The sequence below is a fragment of the Hemiscyllium ocellatum genome, chromosome 19, assembly GCF_020745735.1.
Source record: "Hemiscyllium ocellatum isolate sHemOce1 chromosome 19, sHemOce1.pat.X.cur, whole genome shotgun sequence".
Taxonomy (NCBI): Eukaryota; Metazoa; Chordata; class Chondrichthyes; order Orectolobiformes; family Hemiscylliidae; genus Hemiscyllium; species Hemiscyllium ocellatum.
Genome location: NC_083419.1, coordinates 61,183,537 through 61,205,867, shown reverse-complemented (window position 1 = coordinate 61,205,867; position 22,331 = coordinate 61,183,537). Strand labels below are relative to the sequence as shown.

General features: G+C 43.8%; 1 protein-coding gene across 4 annotated transcripts in view; it reads left to right on the top strand.

The window, feature by feature from the left end:
• The window catches only part of nrcama (neuronal cell adhesion molecule a), a 405,372-nt gene that overhangs the window by 95,836 nt on the left and 287,205 nt on the right, over window positions 1-22,331 (top strand). The gene's annotated exons all lie outside the window — the stretch shown is intronic.

Below are 22,331 nucleotides of genomic sequence, written 5' to 3'. Positions count from 1 at the left end.
AACCATCATTCAGTGTCACCACACTGATCTGGCCCAGGCCTCAAATCCTCCCTCGTGCTAGTTCCTTTCAACCCTTCATGCAACATTTTAAAAGTCTATCTACCTCCACTTAAAGAAACATTCCATGATGTGGTTTCCACATCCTACTGAGATCCAGCTTCCAGATACTAGAAGAAATTCCATCCAATTTGAATTGGATGCCCACGTATCCTCAAACTATGTTTAAGATTCTCCAACTGGTGGAGAATGTGTTCTTAACTTTTGTCCTATCACAGTCCACCCCCCTGCACGGAGCATTTTGATAAATGATCCCTCCTGATTCATCAAAACTCAAATGAATAAAGGCCGAACGTGTTTATAGGTACCTGAAAAGTCAACCATTTAATCCAAGAAGTGCATCTCTTTTGTTGGACAGACTCCAATTCATGGATATCCCTTTTTGAATGAGGGAGACCCTTACATAGTACTCTGGGTGAGGTCGGATCAACACCTGTACAGTTGTAATATGACTTCCCTGTTTTAAACTCCAGCAATAAAGGCCATAATTCTATTTGCTGCCTTAATTATTTGCTGCAAAGGCATAGCGGCTGAATTTGCAGATGACACCAAGGTAGTCAGAAAAGTGTGTTGTGACGAGATGAAGTCGTTTCTCGTCACAACGCACTGGCTCAGTGGTTAGCATTGCTGCCTCACAGCGCCAGGGACCCGGGTTCGATTCCCGCCTCGGGCAACTGTCTATGTGGAGTCTGCCCATTCTCCCAGTGTCTGTGTGGGTTTCCTCCGGGTGCTCCGGTTTCCTCCCACAGTCCAAAGATGCGCAGGTCCGGTGAATTGGCCACGCTAAATTGCCCGTAGTGTTCGGTGCATTAGTAGGGTAATGGGTCTGGGTGTGTTACACTTTGAAGGGTTGGTGTGGACTTGTTGGGACAAAGGGCCTGTTTCCGCACTGTAGGGAATCTAATCTAATCTAACATCAAGATGTTCCAGATGGCTGTAGATGGGTTGGATGAGCAAATAGTGTCACGTAACGTCTGTACAGAATATCAGGATAACTTTGAGATGTATTCTCAGTATCATTATTGTATTGTAGTGCTGACCCAAGGGTATATTCATCATTTACTCCAACTTGGCCTGAATCAGTTGAAGCATGATGTGCGGGTGGCTTAGTATTAACCCAGAGATGGGTGTGCCTATGATTGTAATGTTTGTATTTATGAGAGTTGTAATAAGCATTTCTGTTGGACTTTTCAATAGCACCTTACTCAGGTTGAAGTTTCTTAAATTTGAAGGGTAACATAGACTTTACTACATCAAGTAATGTCCTGCTAGAGTCAAGTGCATATTGAGAAAAATCTGGTAGATGGGGCATTACGTGGGGAATTGTGAACTTGTTCACTTTGGCAGAAAGAACAAAAATAAAGTATAGCTTAAATGGAGCGTGATTGCAGAATCCCAAGTTGTTCCGGGGGCATTAGTGGAAAAGTGCAGCAGGTCAGGCAGCAAGCAAGGAACAGGAGATTCGACGTTTCGGGCATAAGCCCTTCATCATTATGCCCGAAACATCGAATCTCCTGCTCCTTGGATGCTGCCTGACCTGCTGCGCTTTTCCAGCAACACATTTTCAGCTCTGATTTCCAGCATCTGCAGACCTCACTTTCTCCCTGGGGGCATTAGTCCCTAAATGTTAGTTTGCAATTACAGCAAGTAATTAAGAAGGCTAATGTAATGCTATCCCTTATTAGGAATTTTAGTATAAAAATAAGAAATTTAGTATAAAAATAAGGATGTCAAGCTTCATTTATACAAGGATTGGTGAGACCACAACTTGCATGCTGGACACAGTTTTCATACCCTTATGTAAACATTTTGGAGGTAATTGAAAGGATGTTTACTCGATTTGTACCTGGAATGAATGAGTCCTCTTATGAGGAAAGGTTTGAAAGTTCAGGCTTGTTCCCATTGAAGTTTAGAAGAGTGAGGGGTGATTTGATTGAAGTATATAAGACCCTGAATGGTCTTGACAAGGATATCTCCTCTTGTGGGAGAGTGCAGAACTTGGGGGCACTGTTTGAAAATTAGCAGCTGCCCTTTTAAGACGGAGATGAGGAGTTTTTTTTTTCCCCTGGAGGTTTTGCGACTTTGGAGCTTCCTGCCTTAGTTGGTGGTGGCAGGGTTGTGAATATTTTTAAGATGCAGATGGATAGATTGTTGTTGGGCATGGAGTGAAGGTTACTGAGGGGTGATTAGATATTGGAATTTGAAACACCAACAGGATGGCCATGATCTTACTAAATGGTAGAGGCAGGCTTGAGGGGCTGAATGGCCTCCTTCAGCTCCCAGCGTATATAGAACATAATACAGTACAGCACAGAACCGCCCCTTCAGCCCACGATGGTGTGCTGACCATTGATCCTCGTGAGGTAAACCTAATGTACGAACTCTCAAATTTCTGTGACCATATGCATGTCCAGCAGTCTCTTAAATGTCCCCAATGACCTTGCTTCCACAACTGCTGCTGGAAACGCATTCCATGCTCTCTCAACTCTCTGCATAAAGAACCCACCTTTGATATCTCCTCTATACTTTCCGCCAAACAGCTTAAAACTATGACCCCTCGTGTTAACAATATATGCTCTGGGAAAAAAGTTCTAGCTATCAACTCTATCTCTGCCTCTCATTATCTTGTACACCTCAATTAGGTCCCCTCTCTTCCTTTTTTCCAATGAAAAAAGACCGAGCTCAGTCAACCTCTCTCCATAAGATAAGCCCTCCATTCCAGGCAGCATCCTGGTAAACCTCCCCTGAACCCTCTCCAAAGCATCCACATCTTTCTTATAATAGGGTGACCAGAACTGGACACAGTATTCCAAGTGCGGTCTAACCAAAGTTTTTTATAGAGCTGCAACAAGATCTCACGACTGTTATACTCAATCCCCCTGTTAATGAAAGCCAAAAGCCCATATGCTTTCTTAACAATCCTGTCCACTTGGGTGGCCATTTTAAGGGATCTATGTACCTGCACACCAAGATCCCGCTGTTCTTCCACAATGCCAAGAATCCTGTCTTTAATCCTGTACTCAACTTTCAAGTTCGACCTTCCAAAATGCATCACCACGCATTTATCGAGGTTGAATTCTATTTGCCACCTCTCAGCCCATCTCTGCATCCTGTCAATGTCACGCTGCAGCCTACAACAGCCCTCTATACTGTCAACGACACCTCCAACCTTTGTGTCGTCTGCAAACTTGCTAACCCATCCTTCAATCTCCTCATCCAAGTCATTAATAAAAACTACAAACAGTTGAGGCCCAAGGACAGAGCCCTGTGGAATAACACTCACCACTGACTTCCAGGCAGAATATTTTCCTTCCATTATCACTTGCTGTCTTCTGTCAACCAGCCAATTCTGTGTCCAGACACTATGTTCCCCTGTATCCCATTCCTCCTGACCTTCTGAATGAGCCTACCATGGGGAACCTTATTAAATACCTTACTGAAGTCCATATACACAACATCCACCGCTCGACCCTCATCAACTTGTCTAATAACATCCTCAAAGCACTCAATAAGATTCGTGAGGCTTGACCTGCCCCTCACAAAGCCGTGCTGACTGGCTTTAATCAAGCTATACTCTTCCAGATGGTCATAAATCCTATCCCTTAGAATCCTTTGCAACACCTTGCAGATGACAGACGTGTGACTTACTGGTCTGTAATTGCCGGGGATTTCCCTATTTCCTTTCTTGAAGAAAGGAATTACATTTGCCTCACTCCAGTCCTCTGGTATGACTCCGGTAGCGAGTGAGGATGCAAAGATCTTCGCAAGCGGCGAAGCAATCACATTTCTCGCTTCCCAAAGCAGTGTATTATATGTGGCGTAGTGTTTTGTTCTGCTTCTGTGAAATGCCTGGGACATTATTGTGCTGAAGGTGCTATATTAGCATAAGTTGTTGTTGTAATTGAGACAGTCCAGGCTAAATATTGATTTATTCAGTAATAATTTTCCTCTGAGCGTAATGCTGTGGGTTCAAGCCTGTCTCCAGAGACCTGAGCTAGGCTGACAGTACAATGCAATCCTTTCCACAGACCACAGTGTCTAAGGTGCTATCAGTTGGGAGTGAGATATTAAACCATTAGTCCCTCCGTAGTTGCAACAAAAGAAATAGCTGGAATTGCTCTGAAAAGCTGGCTGGAATCCTTTGGTCTGTAGCACTATATGTAATATTTTTATGGAAGGCTTATCCTTTTCATGCTATTATTATTTCACATAATCCGGGGAAGATGAGGCAACCAAGGCTGACCAGGGAAGTCAGGGACAGCTGGTAAAAAGATGAAAAATCATGCAAAGTGTTGGAGATTAGTGGGAATCCAGAGGATTGGGAAGCCTTTTAATAAACCAGCAGAAGATAACTTAAGAAGGGGAGGGAGATGATGAAATGAAAATGTAAGTTCACTCGTAATATTAAAGATCTGCTCCTGTAACTTACAATCGAATGGAAGTGCTTGCCTACGTACCCAACCATTCTGTGTCTTCAGACATCTGCAGCTGGGGCAGCTGAGTTCATTTTTGGCCTTGGCTGCTCTCCAGTCCAATGGATGATTATTGGTAGACTGTTGAGGGTCCCTGAAAAGATGGTTCATTTCCAAGACTCGCCTGGCAGGCCTTCTGTTGCCTTGGTAACAGAAACGCCTCTTGGATTTGTCAGTGATGCAGCTCCTGAGCCTTGAGATGGGGGCATCCCAAGTGTAACGTGAGCTTGTGTTACCCAGACCACAAGCTGAAGAGGATTGGAGGGCGGGGTTACAATGCATGGCAAACAATCGCAGCCATACCTTACGATGGGTTGCACCGACGAGGCCATTTACTGTCGAGTGGTGATTAACCTTCTGTATATTACATGAGGATTTCCGACAGAATATTAGTGGTGTTCTAATCAATAGTTGACTTTTAAAAGCCTGCTAGGATCTCGAATGCATGCTGTTATTTGAAAGTCTAATGGCCTTATTTTGTGGTTGATGCTGTTTGGCAAGGCTACAGATCTGTACTCCGATCATATCCCCGTGGGATCATTAAATTGTAACAGCAGGAGCCTTTGGTGAGCTAAGGCATACTGGGTCTTGCATCTTCTTTAATGAAAACAAGTGCTCAAAGACTTTTCACGATCCTTAATTTTGAAAATGGGAGAGAGAAAAATCAATTAGAGGTTAATGCTTTGTGTTTTATTTTGACTGTTTCTTTTCATCCATTTCTTTGCTAGGGTGGAGGTTCCTATCATGGCCACCCCCACTTTTAAATTTGAGGCTAAACTGCAGTAAGAAATCCTGCAATTTGACCCAGTTTCCTCAACCTGATAAGCTCATGCGTGTTCCGCAGATAGGAATTGCTGGATACACTGCAGGAATATCTCTCAGTTCCCCACCCCTGGGCTCCCACCTAACTGAGGCCCTGAGGCCAATTGCTGAATCCCTTTCTTTGGGGCAGACTTACACAGTGTGTTAACACCCCTTGGATTGGGGGCAGGGATGAAGCAAAGATTCCTAGCTGGCAGCTATCTGATTGGGCGATAGATTCGTTGTTATCTTCCCTGCTGACTGATATTCATAGAATCCCTACAGCGTGGAAGCAAACCATTCGGCCCACTAAGTCCACACTATACCTCCAAAGAGCATCCCACCCAGACCAAGCCCACTACCCAAATCCCTGTAACCCTGCATTTCCCATGGTTTACCCACCTAGCTTGCATGGGCAATTTGACATGGCCCTTTCACCTTACCTGAACATCTTTGGACTGTAGGAGGAAACCAGAGCAAACCACAGAGACACAGGGAGAATGTGCAAATCCACACTGACAGTTGCCTGAGGCTGGAATTGAACCCAGGTTTCTGGTGCTGCGAGGCAGCAGTGCTAACCACTGAGCCACTGTGCCCCTCCAGATATTGTGGAGGCAAATCCAGACCACCTGACCTCTTAATTGTTTTTCCTTCTTTGTGAAACCCTATTGAACTCAAAATTTGAATCCAGTACCCACTATTGAAAGTTCTTCCATCCTGTGTCTTGCATCGGAGAGGCCTCTTGCTGTTGAACACTGGATTCCTTTCACCTCTGGCCTTGGATTGCAGGCCCTCATCTCGGCCCCTGCCTTCACTCTTCTCAAATCCTTTCAGCATGTGGTTCTCTGAACTTTGCCCTCCAATTTTGTTACACCTATTTTGTCTTCTGTACTTGTCCTTGTGGTGGAGGAATTCAGAAGTAGAGGGCATAGGTTGAAGGTGAGGACGAAAGATTTAAAAGGGACCTAAGGGTCGATGTTTTCATGCAGAGGGTGGTGTGTAATGGAATGAGCTGCCAAAGGAAGTGTTGGAGACCGGTACAATTAACAGCATTTAAAAGGCATGTGGACGGGTATATGAATTGGAGGATTGAGAGGGATGAGGGCCAAGTGCTGGCAAATGGGGCTAATTTAGGATATCTGGTCAGTAGAGATGAGTTGGACTGAAGGATCTGTTTCCATGCTGTACATCTCTGACTCTATTACTCCTGTCCTTGCCCAACTTATCCCAGAGCTGAAAATTCATTCCAAATTCCATCTTTTCCAACTGTTCACATCACCCAGGTGAGCCTAGCATCACCTTGCAAAACTTAAGTTAACTTAGTATCTGAGACATTGCAACAACAATTTGCATTGATGTAACTCTTTCAAATACAATAAAACAGCTCACGCTTTCTGGGAGATTTGATCAAAAGTTGACACCTAGTCACATCAGATATTGTGACAAGTGACCTCAAATCTGGTGAGTGATTCAGGTTTTCAGGAGGGTCAAAACTGAGGTCAGACAGAAATGGAGTGTGCGAGGGAAAGTTTAGCTGAAGTATAGTTGTTGAAGGTAGAGGAAAAGAAATTTGGGGCTGTGCAAGAGGCCAAATTAAGAGGAGAGTAAAACTTCTCCAGAGGCCATAACGCTGGAAGGTGTTCCAGAGAGAGAGGGTGGAGAAAATTCATGGAGAGACGGGAAAAACAAAGGTGTTGCCGGACTGAGAACCAGCATACATTAGTGAGCACAGGGCTGATTTTGCAACTGGTGATTGTAACTGATCTGACCCTGTTTCTTCATGGAAACAAACTGACGGCCTGATTTAATAAAAATAAGTCACAAAAAAATCCTATTACAAAGAAGCATTGAAGAAATGTAAGCGATGGACTTGTACACTGCTTATGTTTACAACACATCAATTTTTGCCAGCTGTTATTGGTAATGTGATCTAATCAGTGGGAAAAAGTTCAAGGACTTGATCTCAAGCTTCCCTTTTCACTTTCTATTGAGAAGGAATATTGGTTGCTCTGGGAACGTTGTGGAATTTTTGTGGATTATGCTTTGCTCCTCCTCCTGCCTCTTGGCGAATGTGTAGGAGGTATAGTAAGAAGTTTGATGCACCGAACAGCAGAAGTGAAGGTACTAAGTTAGATTTATCACCAGAGGGACAGTGTCCAGTGACTTTGCAGTGTAGCTCAGCTGTTGTGTAAAGTGGGAGGAAACAAATTAATTTTAATAACCAAATGTCTCCTGGTAATGCTGAAATCACAATCTTGAAGTCCAAATAAACTACTGTGCCATTTTAATTGCTTGGGTGAGGCTGTCTGTTGCAATCATTAATATCACTGCCTGGAAGGTGTGACAGATGCATTCTATAATCCTTCATAGTCTTTGACTTAAATGATTATTCTTCATTATCATCTTTGTAGAGACCGACATTGTATATAAAGCAATTCAAGATTCCAGTTAACAGTTGAAAGGGATGACACAACAGGATTTCACATTTCAAATCTTTTACTGCAATAAATAACTGAAAAGTTCCATTCACCACCTTTTTTTTTATTATCTAGACAATTTAAGCTTCTTTCCTAAAGAAAGTAATCATCCCTTTAATACATAGACACATATCACTCTCCCAAACATTTGGTCTGGTTGCTAACAGTGCCCAGTTGCTCCCAGTTTCTAATGGAGTCAGAGATGTACAGCCCGGTTCGACTTTGCATTTCTCGGTTTCGTTGAGTGGCAGCTTCAGTCATCATCTCTAGGCACTTTGCGTTTTTTTGGAGAGATTTGTAAGTGGGCTGCTGGCACTAATGCCTGATCTGATGATTCTTGCTTGCTATTCAGGACAATCTCTCTCTGAATCCTTAGATAGTTGTGGGATGCATCTTTTTAACCAGAGCCCATCTCCGTCGTGCACCTGACTGTTATGTCACAGATTTGGAGGAAAGCCTGATTATTCTTCTCAAAAATATCTCTTCCTGTACTCTTTCCCCTACGGCATTGTGAAACCCATGAGTCTTGCAATCATAGAGAAAAGCTGATTAGTCACTCTTTAAAAAATCGCTTTCATTTTTAGAACCATGTACAGCCTGATGCTTCCGCGCCTTTCTACAACTTTGGGAGACTCGGGTTGTGTCAAACCTTGACCCAGTAACACAATATAAGCCTCGTGTTAATCTTGACTGTCCCAGATCTGTTGTTGAATAGACTACGGAATAGGTCGCAACCCCTGCCATTTTACCTTTAAAGGCAAGAGACTGTTCCAAAGCAGAATCTGACAAACCCAATAACTGTAACAATTGAAAATAAAGAAAATTCTTTTTATCTCATTCTTAAAATAGTTGGCATTCAGTTATGTGGAAATACACTGGTTAGAATCGAACACAGCAACCAGAAACTAGAGGTGGCATTCATGTGTCGTTCTGAAGGTGGGGGCAGAGGTGAACTGAGTAGAATTCTCCACTACCACATCCATTCCCAGTACAATTCCAACTCCCGGCCCGTTTGCCTGGAAGCTGGTTTGGGTGCAGAAGTAATACCTGCCCACAGGCTGTGGATAGCTTGTTAGTGCATTGAGGCCAGTGAATGGCATTGGCAAAGGCAGACTGGCACTTTGCAGCTTTCTGGCTCCTCACCATCCCTGGAGCATGGCATGTGAATCGAGGTCACGATGGTGATGGGCTCTTTCATTCTCAAGTATTTGAAAAGTGCTGATGAGGGCTCTCTGATGCAATGATCATGTCTGTCCCTCTGAACTAAGGAGCCCAGGTTCAATGCTGGGCTCCTTAGTTCAACCCAGAGGTGTGCCATAGCAACTCTGATCAGGTTGATGAGAAAAATACCTTGAAGTAGATTAGATTACTTAGTGTGGAAACAGGCCCTTCGGCCCAACAAGTCCACACCGACCCGCCGAAGCGCAACCCACCCATTCCCCAACATTTGCCCCTTACCTAACACTACGGGCAATTTAGCATGGCCAATTCACCTGACCTACACATCTTTGGACTGTGGGAGGAAACCGAAGCACCCGGAGGACACCCACGCAGACACGGGGAGAACGTGCAAACTCCACACAGTCAGTCGCCTGAGGCGGGAATTGAACCCAGGTCTCTGGCACTGTGAGGCAGCAGTGCTAACCACTGTGCCACCGTGCCCGTGTAGCTGAGCGGATGCCTCTCAATGGAGCCATATTCTTGCTCCTTTTCATCTAGAGCACTTTAGTGCCAGAAAGCCCCCTATGGGACCTCCAGCTATGAGAAACCTATATTGGACAAGGAGCATGTCCTCTAGGTACTGAGCCAAGTCTGCAGCAAATCTTGTTGAGTTACTGCTCCTGGTATGATGCAAGGTCAGAATCCCATTTCCAAATGGGAAGATCCTGCCCCATGTTTTACCCACCGCAAACAGCAAGAAGATAAAGCTGCTTTGTCTGAGTAAAAGGTGGAATGTTGGCCAAGGGCTTGCCTTCAGACCCTGACGCAGGGACCTGCAGCTCGTAGCTGGGGTATGTTATCTGTCTTGGTCTGCAGTTCACCTGAAGTCAGCAAACCCAGTGTAAAAGAATGAGCCTGATCAGTGTGAGACAAATTTGATCTTCAGTGTTGGTGTAAAGACACCACTGTGCCGAAGGCTGGTTCCACCACCAAAACAGGTCATCTGATCAACTTACACTAGCAAACTTCCCATTTTGTATGTTTAAGTCTCTGAGGAACTATTAATAAAACAAAAGGCCTATATTGATTTATTCAGCCACAGCTGCAAAGGTAGGCACCATTTTAAAAGCTTAAATTAAAAATTTACTCAAGCTGACTACTGTGCAGCAATGGAAGTAGCAACTGGTTCTGCCAAAGTTATTTTCAATTTGCCCAAATCTGCTTACTCCCAGGTCATGGACTAGGTGCTCTCATTTTAAAATGCTTCCTTTTTGTGATTAACCTCTATAGTTTGACTACACCATGCTTAATGGTATCGAGGATTATCTTAATGCAAGAAAAAAATTACTTTCTAACCCGTTGCCTGATTGAGCTGGCTTACAGCAGTTTTGCATTTTGTGATGATACAAATGAGTTCAGCAGAAATTTGACCCATAAAAGCAGAACCGTTTTGCCAATAAGGTACAAAGTAGAATCTCAGCCCCCAGGATCTTTTAACATGTGATTGCAGGGGCATTATTACAAGGTTTCAGTTTCTCAGCTGAACAGTAAAACCTCTGACAATACATTTCTTCCTCAATTCTACACTGAGCTTTCAGGTATGACCGCATTTCCCCAGTAACTCATTGGCTTCATGATGCTATGAGACTCAGTGCAATAGGGTAAGGTAAAAGAGGCTATATGAATGCAGACTTCTTATTTTCTTAGATACCTCAATCTGGACTCTCCCGGGCATGGGACTTGAGCTTACACCTATCTGATGTAGATGTGTGAGTCTGACCAAATTAATCAACATTCATATTGAAAACTATTTAAGTTCCAAAATTTGCTGGGTGTTGTCTCCTGCATGATTACTGTGTTTCATCTCAAACATGGGCATGATTCATGAAGCATATTGCAGGCCTTGTTTTTACCATGGCCAATGTCTAGCATAGTCAGTCATTTTGAAGTTCATCAATTAAATCCCTCTTAATTTGAAAAGACAGGAAGGAGAGGTGTAACATTGGAACCTTGTGAACATTTCCTGATGTCCTTTTCCCTTTCACTCCTTCTACAGGGAGTGAAACTGACCATCAATGCAATGGTAAAATTCTCAACTTATATTTTAATAGCCAGAGACCAGAAGAGACGATTTGGTTCCAAGAAGAAAATGCAAATCTACTTTATATGATTGCATTCTTATTTAATGTATTATTTATTCATGGATTGTTGGTATTGTCCATCATGCAGTTAAGAACCAACCACACTCTGGGTAAGGCAGCAGATTGACTTCCCTGAAGGAAAACCGTGAGCCAGTTGGGTTTTTGTTGATGTTGGTTGACTTTTATTGACGATTAAGTGGTTACCTGGTCACCATCAGACCAGCTTTTTATTGAACTCAAATTCCATCATTGGTCCTGGTGAGGTGGGGAAGATATTTCACCACAGCATTAGCATGTGAGTCTGGATTGCTAACCCAGAAACCACCATCACTAGGGCACCAGGCCCAATAAAATGGAGGCATGGAGTTGTTTGTCTGTCATAACCACCCACCCACAAAATGGAGGCAAGGAGTTGCTCTTCTGTCATGATCACCCACTCCCCCAGTGGCTGAAGATGATCCCTTGTTTGATGTTCCTTCCTTACCCTGACACTATTGAGATGGGTATCCAGTATAGCAGGACAGGATGGATTGCAGGCCATCCACACGAATTGACACGAGACTCCCCAAGCAGGTGCTCTACTCCCAGCTCTGAAATAGCAGGCAAGCCCCAGGACAGAGGAAGTGCTTCAGGGACACCCTCAAGGCCACACTGGTGAAGTGCGTCATTCCCCCACACACCTGGGAATCACTGGCCCCAAGACCATCCAAAGTGGAGGAAGAGCGTCCGGGAAGGCGTTGAGCAGCTTGAGACTTGCCCTTGGAGAAAAAGCAGATGCCAGGCGAAGATGATGAAAGGACCGTGGTGTTACACCAAAGCCCCACCTACCCCTTCCTGCGACCACCTCCTACCAAAAGTTTAACAGAGCCTGTGGGAAACTGAATACACCTATTGACTCATGCTGAAAGTGGAAGAGAGAGAGCGCCGATGATGAATGACGGGATGGATTGAGGTTGTTTCTTATATGCCCACAGACTGACGTTTTGTAGCTGTCTGAGATATGGTACCAGGGAGGTCCCACAAACTAGGCAATGCGCACTAATCCACCAACCTCACTGTGCAGCCTGGCCCTTCATCTTAGTCAAATGGCATACAGGTTATGAGGAAAGGAATGTATTGTGGTAATGTCAACGTGTTGGAGAAGCTCAGCAGATCTCACTCATCCACAGAGTGAGAAAAGCAAAGTTCCCGTTTTGAGTCCATTCTTGGGAACTGAATGTGGCTGGAAAAGTGTGGGGTTTCATGTCTGATAAAAACATAGGAGGAGCAACAAGTGGAAATGATGGTAACGGTGCAGGGAATGCTTATTGTAGCAGGGAAGTAATAGTAATGAAGCTTTTAAAGGTTAATCATGGGTGTTAATGAAAAGTGGTCAACTCTCCTGAGTGCAAGCAAGATGGTTGAAATGGGGGTGGAAAGGTTCGGCAATCATCAAAGTGGAGGTCGGAGGTCATGGTACAAAGTTGTTGAAGTCAAATTTGAGTCCTGAAAGTTGTAATGTGCTTAAGCAGAAAAAAAAGAGGCTGTTTCTCCAGGCTTGCTCAGCCTAACTCTGTGGCAGGTCTGGGACAGACACATTAATGTGAAGGTAAGGTGGTGGATAAGATTGAAATGGTGAGCGACTGCAAGGTTGGAGTCTTGCCATTGTAGAGGAGACCACATAGTAAATTTTGCAAGTCAGGCCAGCATTTATTGCCCATTTCTAGTTGCCCTCAAGGAGTTGATCGTTGAAATGTGGTGCTGGAAAAGCACAGCCAGTCAGACAGCATCCGAGGTGCAGGAGATCCTTTCTCGAGGAATTGATGACTTCCATGGTAGACTTCATGGTGCTTATTACAACTAAGCTGTTTCAAAGGGCTGTTGAGAGACAACCACATTTAAGAGGCAGGAGTCACTCTGGGGCTTGACCAAGTAGGGTTGACACGTTGTCTTCTCTGAAGAACATTAGAGCCAGGTGGATTTTTCTGAGAAACAACAATTGTTTCAAGGTCATGTTAGATTTAATGATCGGATTTGTTTGAACCCAGGACCCCCAAACATTAAACTTACTTTCTGGATGAATAATCCAGTGATAATAAAACATAGAACATTACAGCGTAGTACAAGCCCTTCGACCCTCAATGTTGTGCCAACCTACTATCTCTAGGCCCATCATTTTGCATGAGCTTTATGACCAATTAATTACCTTCTGAAGGGAAACCACTGGAAGTTAGGAAATGTGGGATCGAACCTTGGCGTAGCAAGAACTACTAATGTTACTGGTCAGATAAAGGAGCAAATCAATCTGCTTTAATAGAACATAGAGTACAGCACAGTACAGGCCCTTCGGCCTTCGACGTCGTGCTGACCTTTTGTTCTACTCCAAGATCAAACTAACCGACCATTCATTTTACTATTATCCATGTGCTTATCCAAGAGTTGTTCAAATGTCCCTTATTGTATCTGACTCGACTACCACCACTGGAAGTGTATTCCATGCACCCACCTTGCTCTGTGTAAAGAATCTACCTCTGACATCATCCCCTAAACCTTCCTCCAATAACCTTAAAATTATGCCCCCTCGTGATAGCCATTTCTGCCCTGGGGAAAAGTCTCTGGCTATCTACTCTATCTATGCCTCTCATCATCTTCTACACCTCTATCAAGTCACCTCACATCCTTCTTCCTTCCAATGAGAAAAGCCCTAGCTCCCTCAACCTTTTTCCATAAGACCTTCCCTCCAGTCCAGGCAGCATCCTGGTAAATCTCCTCTGCAACCTGTCTAAAGCTTCCGCCTTCTTCCTATAATGAGGCGACTAGAACTGAACACAATATTCCAAGTGTGGTCTAACCAAGGCTTTATAGAGCTACAGCATAACGTCGTGGCTCTGAAACTCAATCCTCTTGTCAATGAAAGCCAACACACCATATGCCTTCTTAACAACCCTATCAACTTGGGTGGCAAGTTTGAGAGATCTATGGACATGGACCCCAAGATCCCTCTGTTCCTCTACACTGCCAAAAATCCTGACTTTAACTTTGTAATTTGCATTCAAATTTGATCTTCCAAAATGAATCACGTGACACTTTTCCAGGTTGAGCTCCATTTGCCACTTCTCAGCCCAGCTCTGCACTTTGTCGATGTCAATGATTTTGAAGGATAAATATTACCTAGGATGTGATGGAGTGCTCTTTTGCAAATACTGTGGAATCTTTTGCATTCAACTGATTGGGAAGGTAGTGTTTACTGCATCATTCAATTGATGGTATCTCTAACACTGTGATTCACCAGAGTGTCAGTGGATTTGAGCTAAAGCTTTTAGAGTGGGGGTGAATTTTCTTGCTGAGAGGATGTCAGTACCTCCAATTCAACCATGAATGAAGAGTGTAAAGTATTAGGTACAAAATGGCTGAAAACTGCTGCAAAAACAGCACGATTCCTAATTAATGGCTGGAGACTCTATATCTGTGTGTATAGCACCTAAACGAAACGACATTAGCAAAGAGGAAAGAGCCGAGATATAGCACATTAAGCGGGAGGGAAAATGCAAATCCCCATGCTTCTGATATTGGTTGAATATTGAGAGCTACACAGCAGCTAAAATGATTCATCACAACATAATTCTTCAAATGAAAGAAAGGCAGCTGTTCTTTTAGATTTGTCTTTGGGAATGTCTGTTTTTACGATTTGCGTAAGGTAGTGACCTGAATGCGATCTGTAGTTCTGCATAAAATTAATTGTGATTCAGTGGGATGTGGAACAAAAAGCTAATGAATGAGCCATCAGGAGCTTGACAGGAGAGTTCTATGTCATGGTACACTGTTCTCCTTGCTTTCTTAATAAAACACAGATAACCACAGAAGAGACTGGAGTGAATGTGATCCAGGTGCTCATTGTGCAGCCCTGTGCAATAATGCCGTCTTCTGACCGGACTATTTAACATCAGTTGGGAGAGTGGAGTGCTTCATGAGAACTCTCTCCTACTAGTTCTCAGTGTGCCTGCAAGCTTGCAGTTCAGCCGCCACCCCCCTATTCCTTGAAACTACTTTTCTCTAAATTCCTCTCACTTGGTCCATCTCCCTCAACATAGTCATGTCCTAAGTTTGCAGGTGGCACCAAAATTGGAGGTGTAGTGGACGGTGAAGATTACTTCGGATTACAACAGGATCTTGAACAGATGGGGCATTGGGCTGCAAAGTGGCAGATGGAGTTTAATTTAGATAAATGTGATGTGCTGCATTTTGGTAAGGCAAATCATGGTAAGACTTGTATGTTTAAAGGTAGGACACTGGGGAGTGTTGTTGAACAAAGAGACGTTGTTCCTTGAATGTGGAGTCGAACGTGGTAGACAGGATAGTGAAGAAGGCGTTTGGTATGCTTTCCTTTATTGGACAGAGCATAGTGTATAGGAATTGGGGTGACATGTTGCAGCTGTACAGGACATTGGTGAGGCCACTTTCGGAATGCTGCGTACAATTCTGGTCTCCCTTCTGTTGGAAGGATGTTGTGAAACTTGAAAGGGTTCAGCAAAGATTTACAAGGATGCTGCTAGGATTGGAGAGTTTGAGACAAGGGGTAGAGGTTGAGTAGGCTGGGGCTATTTTCCCTGGAGCACCAAAGACTGAGGGGTGACCTTCTAGAGGTTTATAAAATCATGAGGGGCATTGATAGGGTGAATAGCCGAGGTTCTCTTCTCCAGAGTAGGGGAGTCCAAGACTAGAGGGCATAGGTTTAAGGTGTGAGGGGAAAGATTTAAAACCTAAGGGGTAACTTTTTTATGCAGAGGGTGGAATGAGCTGTCAGACTACATGGTGGCGGCTGGACAATTACAACATGTAAAAGGCATCTGGATGGGTACATGGATAGGAAGCTTTTAGAGGGATATGGGCCAGATGCTAGGAATGGGACTAGATCAGTTCATGACATATGGTTGGCATGGACGAGTTGGACTGAAAGGCCTGTAAAACTCTGTGCAACTCTATAACTGTATTTCCTTGCTACTGCCCACTTTTCAGTGTCTCCTCTTTCTGTTCACTTGCTCACCTGAAATTGCAGTTTCTCACTCTATATGCATTGTTTCTGAGGATTTCAAAGTCTGTAGAACTCCTGACTCTCCTTCCTGTCAGTGGAAAAAAGGAAATAACAAATAACAATTAACCGTCAGTCACAAAGATAAAAAGTAGAACAGGAGTTGGCCATTTGGCCCTTCAAGCCTGCTCTCCCACTCCATCTGATCAGAGCTGGTCACTGAACTCTGTGCCCTGATCCTGCTTCCTCTCCCCTCCCATACCCTTTGATCCCTTGAGCCCTAAAAGCCAAAATGTAACTCCATTGCAAAAACACTGAATGCTTTCATCTCAACTGCTTTCAGTGGCAGAGAATTCCACAGGTTTCCCCACTCTCTGGGTGAAGACATTTTTTTTAGAATTTAAAATTCCTACAGTGTGGAAACAGGCCCTTCAGTCCAACAAGTCCACGCCAACCCTCTGAAGAGTCTCCCACCCAAACCTGTTAGTCAATATTTGCCCCTGACTAACGCACCTAACCCACCCAACCCTGAACACTATGGGCAACTTAGCAGGGCCAACTCACCTAACCTAAGTTTCTGCTCATGCAAGTCCTGAATGGCCTACCCTGTATCCTTCAATTGTGACCCCCTGGTGTTTTCTCTCTCTCTCTCTCTCTCTCTCTCTCTCTCTCTCTCTCTCTCTCTCCCTCCCCCCCTATCCCCCACCCCCCACACTCATTTCATCCTAACCAATCCAGTCTCTCTTTATGCATCAATCCTGCCATTCCTGGAATCAGTCTGGTAATCTTTGTTGCACTCTTTCTCTAGCTAGAAGATCATCAGGAAAGGAGACCAAAACTGCACACACTACTCACCAAGGCCCTGTACAACTGCAAGAAAACATCCCTGCTCCTGTACTCGCATTCTCTCGCTATGAAGGACATTATACCATTTGATACCTTCCCTGCCTCTGCACTTGCATGCAACTGGTGTACAAGCTACATAACTCATAGGGAATATGCTCAAATTCGTCATGAAGGACATGATAAACGGAAACTTGGCTGAAAGTGATCTAATTGGGAATAGTCAGTGTGCATTTGTGAACCGTGAATTACATTTGACAAATGTGGAGTTTTTTGAGGATGTTACTCAAAGCATTAATAAAGGGGTTTGAGATTTTGGAGAAGATTTGTAGCTCACATTGTGGATCAGGTTGTAAGCTTGCTCGCTGAGCTGGTAGATTTGTTCTCAGACATTTCAATTACAGGAGCAATCATCCTAACACCCACAAATGGAGCTGCATCAGGACATTACTTAAACCAGCCACAACAGACTGCAGCATCCAGTGACTATGAGAAGCTGAGGAAAAACAGCCATATTTAGGAACAACGGGTACACAATAAGCGCATTCCCACATAACAAACCTAAACAAGAAGACACAACACGCCCAGAGACTCTACCCACCCTTCCACACATTAAAGGCACCTCAGAGATGATGACCAGATTACTCCGGCCCCTGGACATCAGGGTATTCCACAATCCTACCATCACACTGCAACAGCTCCTAATGAATTTAAAGGACCCAGTATCAACAACCAGCTGCATGAACGTCATATACAAAATATCCTGCAAGAGTTGCAACAAACATTATATTGGACAGACGGGTGGGAAATTAGCCACCAGGATAAATGAGCAACTAGCCGTCAAAAGACAAAACCAATTATCACTGGTATCCTTACATACAAAGAGGGACACCAGTTTGACTGGGGTAATATATCCATCCTAGGACAGGCTAAACAAAGACACGCATGGGAATTCCTAGGCACCTGTCATTCAAACCAGAACTCTATTAACAAACAAAGATTTGGACCCCATTTACCAACCTCTCAGAAACAGAACTGGAAATGATATCACCCATCACAACAAACTAGGACAGATAAATAGCAAGCAGGACTGAACACCAACACTTCATTGGAGGCTCACTGACATTAGTTAGCATGGTGACAAAAAGTCAGAACAAATTTACCAGGTCAGTGAGCAAACTTACAACCTGATTGACCAAGGGGGCTTGATTTTCAGAATGCCTTCGATAATGGTAGTCTAGTTAGCGAATTTAAAGTACCGTGGTTGGGAGGTAAAGCACTAACATAGATTAAGGATTGTCTCACAGGCAGAGAACTGTAGGAGTAAATGGGTCATTCTGACTTTGTGTGATGAGCTAGTTACCACCCTTCAGGCTCTCTGCCTGTATTCCTGATGAAGAGCTTTTGTCCAAAACGTCGATTTTACAGCTCCTCGGATGCTGCCTGAACTGCTGTGCTTTTCCAGCACCACTCTAATCTAGTTACCACAAGAATCAGTACTTGGACCCCAGTTGTTCAGTGATTTGGAAGTGGGCACCAAATGTAATATTACCAATTAGCAGATGGATACAAAGCCAAACAGGAATATATGTGGTGTGGAAGATGTGAAACATTTTGGGGTGGTTGTGGACAGGTTTAGTGAGTGGGCAGGTACATGGCAGATGGAACATCATATGGAAAAGTGAGAGGCTGTCCACATTGATAGCAAGAATGGACATGCAGAGGTTTTGTTTTAAATGGTGAGAGCTTGGAAAGCGTACATGTGCAAAGGGACTCTGGTGTCCTTGTCAATAAGCTAATAAAAGCAAAGGCTAACGTGTAGGTGCAGCAGCTAGTGGGAAGTGTATAGAATGGACACCTTACTCATTCTGGAGCATGCCACCTACACTGCCTGTGCAAAATCCTGTGAATCCACTGGGGGAAGAAAGACATATTAATACCAACATCCTTGACCAGGCCAACATCCCCAGCCAATGCCCCACCTCTTCCCATGATCACCTTCTGCACCAGGTGTGGTAGATCCTGTGGAAGCCACGTCAGACTGTACAGACACCTACAGACTCACCCTGAAAGTGGAAGAGAGTCATCTTTGTCCGCGAGGAGCTACCAATGATGAAGAATTTTTGCTGAAGGAGAATTTGAGTACAGGGCAGTGGTGAAGTCTTGCTTCAATTGTGTAAGAGCTTTGTTGAGCCACACCTGGAACTGTGTGCACAGTTTTGCTCTCCTTATCTCGGAAAGGATATTATTGCCCTCTAAGGGAGTGCAATGAACAATCTTCCTACTTGTAACCAGGATGGTGGCACTGTCCTATGAAGAGGCTTTAGGCAAACAAGGCTTGTAATCTGTTGAGTTTCAGAGATTGAGATCTGAGCTCATTGAAACTTAGAAAATACCTCAATGGATAAAAGAAGGTTGATGCATGTAAAGTGTTTTTCCCCAGCTAGGGGATGTCATTTAGGATGGAGATGAGAAATCATTTCACTTAGAGGATTTTGAAACATTGCCATTCTGTTAAACAGACGTCTGTGGAAGCTCGGGCTTCCCAGTATGTTTCAAGTCAAAGTGGATAAGTTTTTGATTCCGTGACCCATGGTTTATGAGATAGTGAGGTTACATGGCATTTAAGTGATTATATTAAATGATGGGGCAGGCTTGATGGACAGAATGGCCTACTCCAGTTTCTAAGCATTGCGTACTGACAAATCCATGATGCTCCATGTCGTCTTTGTAAGTTATGATGGTTTCAAACTGAAATATTGCCCTTGACCTTGGTATCCAGTTTATTACAGGTAACTAGCAGCAGCAACTAAAACAGAGGGCTCTCTCTCCTCTACTGCTGTCTTCTCTGTGCTTCATATTACACCGGTTTAGAAGATCTCTCACCGTTGCCCTGTGTTGTATCCCAAATATACATCCACATGGTGTGAGCCCTCTGGCCGATCCTCTGTAATAAATATTTTTTTCTCATGTTTGACAGCTATTTCAATCATCCTGATGTCTGCTTATTGTGAAATTAGCAGAGAAAGGTCATTGCTCAATGTCTGTAGCCAGGCCTTGACTTGAAATATGGTGGTAAACTGAATTGTTTGCTTCAAATAGCCTTTGTCCTCCTTTTTGTAGCAAGTGACATCTCCATTCTATTGAAGGTAAGGCTGACTGAATATAATCGATGCACCATGGCAACCTGGGAAATGCAGCTCAGTTGGCATGTCGTAACTCTGGCATCTCAGAGGATGGAGACCCAATGTGATTTGAGACTGTGATTCCAGCCTGTAGTGGGTTTGTCTGTTGGGTGTTTTTGAGAGTTAAGAATTCAACAGGTTCCAAGTTTGACCCCAAACTCTGCAAAGTTGGAGACTTGGCCTCGCTGGCCATAAATGTACTAATTTGGACTTTGACATTCTTGGACTGAGGAAGGCAAACTGAGAAAATCAGCTGAGGCTAGGGATGTGGGGATGGTCTGCTGGAGATTGCTATCTGATGTTCCCTGCTGCAGGGTGTGTGTGCACAAGAATGTATAATTAGGGAGAGGGATGACAAGTGAGGCTGTCAGCTGAGAGGTCTTCCTGTGTCCAAGTCTGAGGTGAAGGAAGGAGTCTTTAAGGCCAACGTGCTGTGCTCCAATACAAACCAGTACATTCAGGAGTAAAAGGGAGAAATATCTGAGGAGGTAGTTACTACAGTTCTTAAAGTGATAGGCTCCTGTATGACCACAAGCTATTTGCACAATGGTTCACAGAAACAGTGTATTGAAAGTGTAGAATGTGTGTGTTAAAGTTAATTGAACTTTCCCCATGGCCTAGTGTTCATGGAAACACTAAGACCTCAAACAGGATAATGTTGATCAGTTTCTTTGTGCCTGCCCCATTTTTCACAAAGACAGTGGCTGCTGTGATCATGATATTGTTTTTCATTTTTCCTGACTCTCCCTTCTAACCTTTATCTCCTGTATTGATCAAACATTTCTTAAACTTGCACTTAAAATATGCCTAACAACCCAAACTCCACTGCTGCCTGTGATTTTTTTGTTTATTTTAAAACCTTAGTTCATGAGGTCTGGGCATCAGCAGTGTTTATTCCCCTTAACTAATTGCTCAGGGGAGAGCCAACCATATGGCATTGGGTCTGGAGTCACATGGAGATCAGGTCAGGTAAGGGTAGCAGATTTCCTTTCTTGAAGGACATTAATGAACCAGATGTTTTGTTATGACAACCCCCTGTTACGTGGTTACCATTGGGCTCATTCTTTGCACATTTATATCGAACTATGATTTTGCTATCAATTTGAACCCACATCCCCAGAGCATTAGCCAGGGTTTTGGATTACTAATCCAGTGACATTACCACCATGTCCCCCTGCTCTCTCTGGTAGGGGAATTCCTCCTCATCTCAGTCTTAAATGTGAGACCCTTATTCTGAAACTGTGCCCCCTCATTCTCGATTCATCCAGGAAGGGGAAGCATCCTACAAACCTCTGCACTGTCACACCCCCTCAGCATTTCTATGTTTCAATATGATCATTTCTCATTATTCTCTGCTTTAATGGGTGACGGACTGACCTGCTTGACTTTTCCTCCCTGAACCCTCTCTGAATCACTTCTAAAGCAAATGTAACCTTCCCTAAATAGTGAGATTAGAAATGTACAGAACTCTCACCAATGCTTTGTATAGCAGTAGCCGTTGATAATTCGGAGGCCTGAGGTTTCAATTCCTGTGGATTAGTTGATCATCTTTGGGGTTAATCAACTACTTAACACTGCCTCCGATTCCCATCAGCACCTTCCACTTAAATCTCCAATTCTGTCATGCTGTGGAGATGAAAAGTCAGGCACCATTCCCACTGCCAATCGCACTGAAATGTGATCGGGAAGAGTCCTCTCTGTAGTGAAGCACCCATCCAGAACTCCAGGCTCAAATAAAGAATGGGCACTGTGAAAGAAAGCAAATGCTTGCCCTTGGCATCTTACCAAAGCAAGAGAATGTGAAATCCTTTGGGAAAGAGAGCAGAAAGTACTAACTGTTTTCAGACAGCCTACTTTATTTTCATGTTTCTAGCAGTGGATGACACCAGTAAGGCTGAATTTATTGTTTATTGCTCATTGTGATAAATTATTGTTGGGACACAAGTGCAATCTCAGCCACTATATAGGTACAGATTGCGCAAATTCCATTATCTGAAGGGTATTGTTGAATCAGTGGCTTTTTTTGTAGGCAGTCCACTGACTTTAGGGGTTAAGTTACCAATACCAATGAATTTATTGGTTGCCACTTTGTCCTCTTGGGATTTGAACTTCTGCTTTCTGTGTCGTTGCATTGTCTTATCCTTGGTTATGTAGGAGGGACGTTGGAGAAAGCAGAAGAATTATGC